Source organism: Ornithorhynchus anatinus, chromosome 2, assembly GCF_004115215.2.
Source record: "Ornithorhynchus anatinus isolate Pmale09 chromosome 2, mOrnAna1.pri.v4, whole genome shotgun sequence".
Lineage (NCBI taxonomy): Eukaryota > Metazoa > Chordata > Mammalia > Monotremata > Ornithorhynchidae > Ornithorhynchus > Ornithorhynchus anatinus.
In genome coordinates this window covers 146,592,338-146,600,977 of record NC_041729.1, presented here as the reverse complement: position 1 = coordinate 146,600,977, position 8,640 = coordinate 146,592,338, and the positions used below count along the sequence as shown (strand labels likewise).

Sequence of the window (8,640 nt, the reverse complement as noted above, 5' to 3'; positions counted from 1 at the left end):
TGTTAAGCACTTACTATGTCACTGTACTAAGCACTGGGTAGACACACGCTAATTGGGTTGAACATAGGGCTCACAGTCTTCATCCCCATTTTACAGATGAGGGAACTGAGGCACAGAGAAGTGAAGTGACTTGTCCAAGGTCACACAGCCGACAAGAAGCGGGGTCAGGATTAGAACCCAGGTGCTCTATCCATTGGACAACACTGCTTCTTGATTTGAATTCAGCACCTAGATATGCATAAATTCCTACTGGGCACTTAGGAATATACGAACAAATGGCATGGCCTTTGCTACTGAGGATTTTACAATCCCTTCAGGATAAAATGGAAGAAATACCAGCACTGTCCATCACCGCTTTCTTTCCACCACAGAATCATCACTCCAGATTGCCAAGAGGGTGGTAGGACATTCTGAAGGAGTCATTTGGCAACAAGAATTATTCAAACGGACTCCTATATTGATGAGTCAATCAAAAAGTAGTATTTATTGAGCACTGTACTAAGTGCTTGGGAGAGTAGAATATGACCGAGTTGTTCTATAGAGAGACGTTGCCCGCACACAGAGTAGCACTGCCCTAAAGGCATACGAGCAGTGGTCATTTAGTGGCATCCACTGAGTGCTTACAGTGTGCAGAGCACTGTATTAAATGCTGGGGAAAGTACAATATAACATAGTAGTCTCTGGTCCCTGTTCCTCATAGAGGTGAGGTGATCTTGCATATGCTGTGGTGTGCAATTTTAATTTGCCAAGAAGAACAAAGAAGATTCAGAGCTGTTAAATATGTAACGTACAACAAAGGTCACCCAAGACATTTTTTTTTTTTTACCTACAATAACATGGCTTCTGCCATTTCTCAGATTCTCACTCTTTCCTGCTGTCGGGGCTCATCAAACTAAAGGCGCATTTAGTCTGCTCCTCCTGGACGCTTGGCAGGATTCTATGCTGCTGAGGGGTGGGGGTTGTCTACAGCCAAAGACAGACAAAATGAATTAAAACAAAATTTCAGATGTTTACACAACTTCTGTGGGACTAAGGGAGAGAGGGATATCAAGTGCTTAAAAGGGTACAGATCCATATCCTTAATATAACTGTGGTATTTGTTAAGTTCTTACTATGTACCAGGCACTGTACTAAGCTCTGGGATGGATACCAGAGAGAAGCAGCATGGCTGAGTGGAAAGAGCCTGGGCTTGGGAGTCAGAGGTCATGGGTTCAAATCCCAGCCCTGCCGCTTGCCAGCTGTGTGACTTTGGGCAAGTCACTTAACTTCTCTGTGCCTCAGTTACCTCATCTGTCAAATGGGGATTAAAAACTGTGAGCCCCACGTGGGAGAACCTGATCACCTTGTATCCCCCCAGCGCCTAGAACAGTGCTTTGCACATAGTAAGCACTTAACAAATACCACCATTATTACACAAGAAAATCCCACTGAACAGAGTCTGCTCCCTTGGGGCTCACATGGGAGGGAACTGAGGCACAGAGAAGTGACGTGACTTGCCCGAGGTCACACAACGGACAAGTGGCAGAGCCGGAAATAGAACCCATGATCTGCTGACTCCCAGGCCCGTGTTCTATGCCATGCTGTTTCTCTAGGTGATACAGAAGGGAGAGGAAGTAGGAAAAAGGAGGGCTTAGTTTGGGATGGCCTCTTGGAAGAGATGTGATTTTACTAGGGGAGGAGAGAGAGGGGAAGAGAGGAGGAGAGAGGGAGGAGAGAGAGGGAGGAGAGAGAGGGAGGAGAGAGAGAGGGAGGAGAGAGAGGGAGGAGAGAGAGGGAGGAGAGAGAGGGAGGAGAGAGAGGGAGGAGAGAGAGGGAGGAGAGAGAGGGAGGATGGATGGACAGATGGAAGGAAGGGGTTTTCTGATGGATATGAAAAGGAGAGAGAGGCCTATGCCAGAGGGAGAATATGGGCAAGGGGTCAACTGCTAAAGAGGCAGAATTGAAGTCCAGTAAGTAGGTTGGCATTAGACGAGCAAAGTGTATGAACTGAGTTAGAGCAGGAAATCAGTGAGGTAAGGTAGAAGGAGGTGGGTTGATTAAGTGCTTTAAAGCTGATGGTAAGGTGTTTCTGTTTGATGCAGAGGTAGATGGGCAACCACTGGGGAAATAGGCACTCAACAGTTTTTGGTGGGGTTTTTTCAGAAAAACGATTTGAGCAGTAGAGTGAAGTGAGGCCCGAATGGGGAGGCAGGGAAGTCAGCAAACAGGCTGATGCTGTAGTCAAAGCAGGACATTGTAAGTGCTTACATCAGTGGAGTAGTAGGCTGTTGGGAGAGCAAAGGACAGGTGTTCGTCAAGTAGCGGTATTTATTGAACATCGAATGAAGAAGCAGCAGCATGGCCTAGTGAATGTAGCAGGGCCCTGGGAGTCTAAAGGACCTGGGTTCTAATGCCAGCTCCGTCACTTGTCTACTGTGTGACATCAGGCAAGTCACTTCATTACTCTGGGCCATTAGCTACCTCATCTGTAAAACTGAGATTTGAGCCCCATGTGGGATGGGGACTGTGTCCCACTCGATTAGCTCGCATCTAATGTAGCACTTGGAACAGAGCCTGGCACATGGCAAGCACTTCAATACCATAAAAAATAAATACATGGTATTTCTGCCATCAACAGCTGTGGTGGTTTATCTTCCTCCTCCAACTCTTAGTGAATCCTTTGCTTCTTCCAATATCCCCCATTAGATTGAAAGCTCCTTGAGGACAGTAACTATATTGGTCAATCATTTAATAGAACTCTCTCAGTTGAACTCTCCTAAGTTCTCTGCACTGCATTAATTGATTATTTTTTAAAGAGATTAATTTATGGTATTTGGTGAGGACTTGTGTGCCCAGCACTATTCTAAGTACTGGGGTAGATGTGCTTAGTACCTAGTCCCCGTCCCATACTGGGCTCCCAGTTTTAGTCCCCTTTTTACAGATGCGGTAACTGAGGCAGAGAGAAGTGACTTGCCCAAGGTCACCCAGCAAACAAATAATAATAATAATGGTATTTGTTAAGTGCTTACTCTGAGCCAAGCACTGTTCTAAGCACTGGGGTAGATACAGGGTAATCAGGTTGTGTCACATGGGGCTCAAAGTCTCACTCGCCCTTTTTCAGATGAGGTAACTGAGGCACAGAGAAGTTAAGTGACTTGCCCAAGGTCACACAGCAGACAGGTGGAGGAGTCGGGATTAGAACCTAGGTCCTCTGACTCCTAGGCCCATTCTACTAGGCCATGCTGCTTCTACGTTGGCAGTCCCGACCTTAGAGCAGCACAGAATCCTGCCAAGTGTCCAGGAGGAAAAAACTAAATGTGCATTTAGTATGATGAGCCCAGACAGCAGAAAACAAGTGAGAATGAGATGGCAGACAATATGCTACGGTAGGTCAGGAATGCCTGGGGTGACCTTTGTTGTACATTGCATATTTAACAGCTCTGACTGGTCTTTGTTCATCTTGGCGAATGAAAATTGCACATAGCGTATGCCGTATGACCTCATATGAGCCAACTGTGAATTTTATACTTTGTTTTTCCTCTTTCCGGCCCACCTTCTGCCTCTGATAACTGTTTGCCAATAGATCGATGACATCCGTGACCACGGCCAGAAACGTAACCCTGCAAAATATACACTGAGCGAGCTTCAGCGTATTTTAATAAAACTGAACATTCCCTTGAAAAATATTAATATTTAATTCCCACCAAGAACTGTTTCCTGCCTCCAAAAGCATTAGTTGTCTATGCAGAGAGACCAGAGATCTTTTTCAAAAACAGAATGCTTTGAAGTAATAGTGAAAACTTTTCAAAACATAATGTAGAAACCGAGAAGATAGGTGACCTACCACAGCAAGAGCCTGGAGCAAGTGAAGAAGGAAAGACACCCGTCAGTGAACCAGTGACTGCAAAAGAAACAAAAAACTGAAATCCCTCTGCCAATCTGGGGACTTTACGTTCTCATCCCTTTACCAGGACACACAAAAAATATATTTTATTATCTTTGGCAAATAGGATTGAATAATTTAGACAGTGATAGTGTTTTGGTCATAACGTGTCCAAAATAGAACGTCTTATCGTCCTCCCAAACACTGTCTTCCCCATCACGTCCTCCCAAACACTGTCTTCCCCATCACTGTAGATGACACCACCATCCTTCCTGTCTCACAAGCCTATGTTGTTGGTGTAATCTTTGACTCCTCTTTCTCATTCAATCCACATAATCATTAAATCCTTTGGATTCAGTCATCATGTCACTGCTAAAATCTGTCCTTTCTTCTCCAAAGCTACCACATTAATTCAAGCACTTAGAAAATTCCACCTTGATTACTGTATCAACTTTCTTGCTGACCTTCTTGCATCCTGTCTCCCCACACTCCAGATCATATTTCACTCTGCTGCCAGGATCATTTTTCTACAAAACATTCACTCCATGTTTCCCCACTCCTCAAGAACATCCAGTGTTTTCTCATCCACCTCCGCATCAAACAGAAACTTATCATAAACTTTAAAGTACTCAATCATCTCGCCCACTCCTACATCACCTCGCTAGGCTCCTATTACAACCGAGCCCACACGCTTTGTTCCTGTAATGTTAATCTTCTCACTGTACCTCGATTTCATTTATCTTGTTGCCGACCTCTCGCCCACATCCCCTTTCTGGCCTAGAATGCGTTCCCTCCTCATGTCCGACAATTACTCTCCCCCGACCTTAAAAGACTCGTTGAAGGCACATCTCCTCCAAGAAGCCTTCCATGACTGAGCCCTCCTTTCTTCTTCTCCTCCCACTCCCTTCTGCATCACCCTGACTTGCTCCCCTCTCAGCCCCACAGCACTTCTGTACATCTCTTTAATTTTATTTGTATTGATACCTGTCTCCCCCATTCTAGACTATAAGCTCATTGTGGGCAGGGAATGTGACTACTGTTGTATTTTACTTTCCCAAGCCTTTAGTATAGTGCTCTGCACACAATAAGCGCTCTATAAATACGACTGAATGAATACTATCTGTCTCCCCATGTAAACTGTAAGCACAATGTGAGTAGGGAATGTGTGTTTTTTTTATTGTACTGGATCCTCCCAAAACATACAACATAACAGTATTGTGTTCAAAAAGGCCTTCTCTCTTCTGCACCTTCCTGACTTCTTCCCTTCATTCATCTTCCCTCCCATCCACAGCACACGTGTGTATATGTAATATGTATATGTATATATATATGTAATTTATTTATATTAATGTCTGTCTCCCCCGCTAGACTGTGAGCAAGGAATGTGTCCACTGTTATACTGTACTCTCCCAAGAACTTAGTACAATGCTTTGCACACATTAAGCACTCAATATGATTGAATTGAAGTAAGCCCTCAATAAATGATTGGAAAAACACTGTGTGTGTGTGTGTGTGTGTGTGTGTGTGTGTAAAACTCTCTCTCTCCCCCCATAACATGCTAGCTGTAAAATATCCACAAAACTTAGTCTCAGCTCTCTGAGAGAAAGACTACATTTGTCGTGTAGCCTGGTAGGAGCTGAATTTAGTCAGCTAAAAATCCTCATTTCTGTGGAGCATTTCAGAGTTCGTACTCTGGGGTGAAAATAAATTGGATTCCCCTGGTTGTTGAATCAAGGGTTTAGGCTTCTGGGACTCCCTGGGTGCTTCAGGGGGAAGGACGAATGCATCGAGGCACCGAGGGTGAGATCTCAGGACGAGGATTACTGGAGCCTGGACAGTCAGTTGAGTCAGAGTCCAGATCGGAATGTTCAAAGGTTACATTAGAAGTGCATCTTCTGCCTCTCCATCTACGGAAAGAACAGCCTGCACAAAATGCTACTCTGACTAGGGTCATTCCTCTCAGCTTGGGCTGAATTAGGAAATCATTTTGAAGGAAAACAAGATATATCAGACCCTTATGCCATGTTCTCCCACAGGAAGCTGTAAGACATCTCCAGAGAGTGAAAAATGGTATAATATAAGCAATCCACAGAAGCCTGGTTCTTAAAGCCTATTCTTCCAATCTTCTCGACTGCCATTGTTCCAAAGTGGATAAAGAGAATGATAACATATGTTTACTGCTCTGCCAGAAAATCAAGAAATTCAACCAACCAGTGACATTTATTGATTGCTTACTGTGTGCCGACCGCTGTACTAAGCGCTTGGGAGAGTATGTTACAACATCACTGGGAGAAGAGAATCCTGTTCACAGTGAGCTTCTGATCTACGGAAAGCAAGTTTTCTTCTAGACTGTAAACTTAAGTGCTCACTTTTGCATACTGTATTTACCTACTCCACTTTTTCTCCCAAATGCTCAGGACAGTGATCTGCACACTTAAGTGCTCAATAATGCCACTGATGGTGGTGATGAGGATTTCCTCCCTTGTCAAGTCTCTTTGGTTCTCTTTTTCCCTTGCATTGGGCTCCTCATTTCCTTCCTTACTAGAAAAAGGGTGAGTTTTTTTTATTAGAATTCTCTTTAAAACATCAATTTGGATGTAAATATTTAAGCATGCAGATAAAATTATGGCAAAGGGTTTATGTTTCTAAGAGATGCAGGTTTTAGAATGCTCCTGTCATAGGGTGCATGCTGAGACCAGTACATCATGTCTGCAAAATACCATTTCATCCAGTAACACGTTCTAACTGTTCTAAGTGCTGGGGTAGTTACAAACTAATCAGGTTGGACACTGTCCTGTCCCTCGTGGGGCTCCCAGTCTCAATCCCCATTTTTCAGAACCCATGACTTCCTGATTCCCAGGCCCGTGCTCTATCCACTAAGCCAGACTGCTTCTCGGCTTCTAATCCTGGCTCTGCCACTCGTTTGCTGTGTGACCTTAGGCAAGTCAATTCACTTCCCTGTGGCTCAGTTACCTCATCTGTAAAATGGGGAATAAGACTGTGAGCCCCAGGGGGAATAGGGATTGTTTCCAATCTGATCGGCTTGTATATGCCCCAGCACTTAGTACAGTGACTGGCCCATAGTAAGTGCTTAATGAATACCATTTTAAAAAACAACAAAAAGCAGCCAAACAAAAACAAACAAAAAAATGGGTGCTTGGTTCAGCTCCTGGAACTCCATCCCCGTCCATATACACGACCACTCTGCCACCTTCAAACCCTTAAGATCACATCTCCCCCAAGAGGCCTTCAATTAAGCCCTACTCCTTCCTTCTACATCTTCTACACACTTGGATCTGTACCTGTAAACATTGATATTCATCCCACCTCAGCCCCACAGCACTTACACACATATCCGTTTTACCCCTCTAGTCTATAAGCTCCTTAGGGGTAGAGACGGTGTCCACCAGCCATGTTACATTTTACTGTGTGGAGACTACTAACCTAAGTGAGTGCTCAATAATCAATCGGCCACTGATTGATTGGTCGATTCCAAGTGTTTAGAACAGTTTACATTTTATTCAGCAGCCACTCTATAAATATCATCGGTACCTCCACAAAAAATGAATTTATCCCCACATTTCTGGAGTCGGGTGGGCTTCAGAGCCAACCCTTTCTAAAGTGGGGAATTTGGTTTCTCCTGATTGGACCCAGTACTTGACATGGCTTGAACATACTCTTACACTGATCATGTCCCTTTGTTTTTAGAACAGTGTTTGGCACGTAGTAAGCACTTAAATACCATATTATTATCAATTCAAATTTATTGAGCTTTTACTGTGTTTAGAGCACTGTACTAAGTGCTAGGGAGAGTACAATATGACAACATATATATTCCCGGCCCACAGTGAGCTTAAAGTCTAGAGGGGGAACCTGACATTAATATAAATAAATAAAATTACAGATATGTACATAAGTGCTGTGGGGCTGGGAGAGGGGAAGAATAATGGGAGCAAGTCAGAGTGACACAGAAAGGAATGGGAGAAGAGGAAAAGTGGGCTTAGTCAGAAAAGGCCTCTTGAAGGAGATGTGCCTTATTTGAAGTGGGGGGGAGAGTAATTGTCTATTGGATATATCACGACCACTGAATAGAGAATTGACTTGCTTATGTTTTTCCTTGTGCCTAAAGGACATTAACCTTTCCGTTGCCTAAAATATTTTTCCTCACTGGGCTGGAAGATTTTCCTTAATGAGGAACTAGATGTGTGGGGAAAAAAAAAAATGAATTTTTAAACTTCAGCCAATTCAGTAATCAAGGCCCTCTCTGAATCTGCCCTCAGTGAATTTTCCATTCTCTATGTGTAAAGCAGCTGACTTGAGCCTATCTCACAAGATCAATGAGGAAATCAAGGAAATAATGAGCAGAAAGTGCTTTGAAATCTCAGTGGAGAACAGAAATTCAAATGCAGTATATTCCCTTCTGTGAAACAAAAGGCATTCTGTTTTTCCCCAATTCGTTCTCTCTGAAAAATGGTTTGATGATTTGATCAATCTTTCAAAGTATTTCACCTCTGAGCACAAAGCAGCCATGTAAAACTTTGGCCCAGACAAAATCATTTTGAACAGTTATGATCAACTAAAATAGGCAATTAGCCTGAAAATCTGAGACAGTTCACGTGTGCAGTCTCTTTTGGCCTCTCCTTTGGCATGTTAGTAACTGAAGGAATCTGATTTAATTTAATTTCCCTTCTATCATGTTTCTTTTCCCAATCCTCAGGGACCATTTAAATACAGTTGGGCAGGCCTGTACATGAAAACCTCTACAACCAGCTTAAGGA

General features: G+C 43.5%; 1 long non-coding RNA gene across 1 annotated transcript in view; it reads right to left on the bottom strand.

Annotated features, from left to right (window-relative positions):
- Nucleotides 1-712: 712 nt before the first annotated feature.
- Nucleotides 713-8,640, bottom strand: part of LOC114809245 — a 29,746-nt gene continuing 21,818 nt past the window's right edge. The window contains exons 2-3 of the long non-coding RNA XR_003757023.2: nt 3,824-3,880; nt 713-963 (exon numbers count right to left, since the gene is read on the bottom strand). This is a non-coding gene — a long non-coding RNA (uncharacterized LOC114809245). The remainder of the gene's footprint in view (nt 964-3,823; nt 3,881-8,640) is intronic.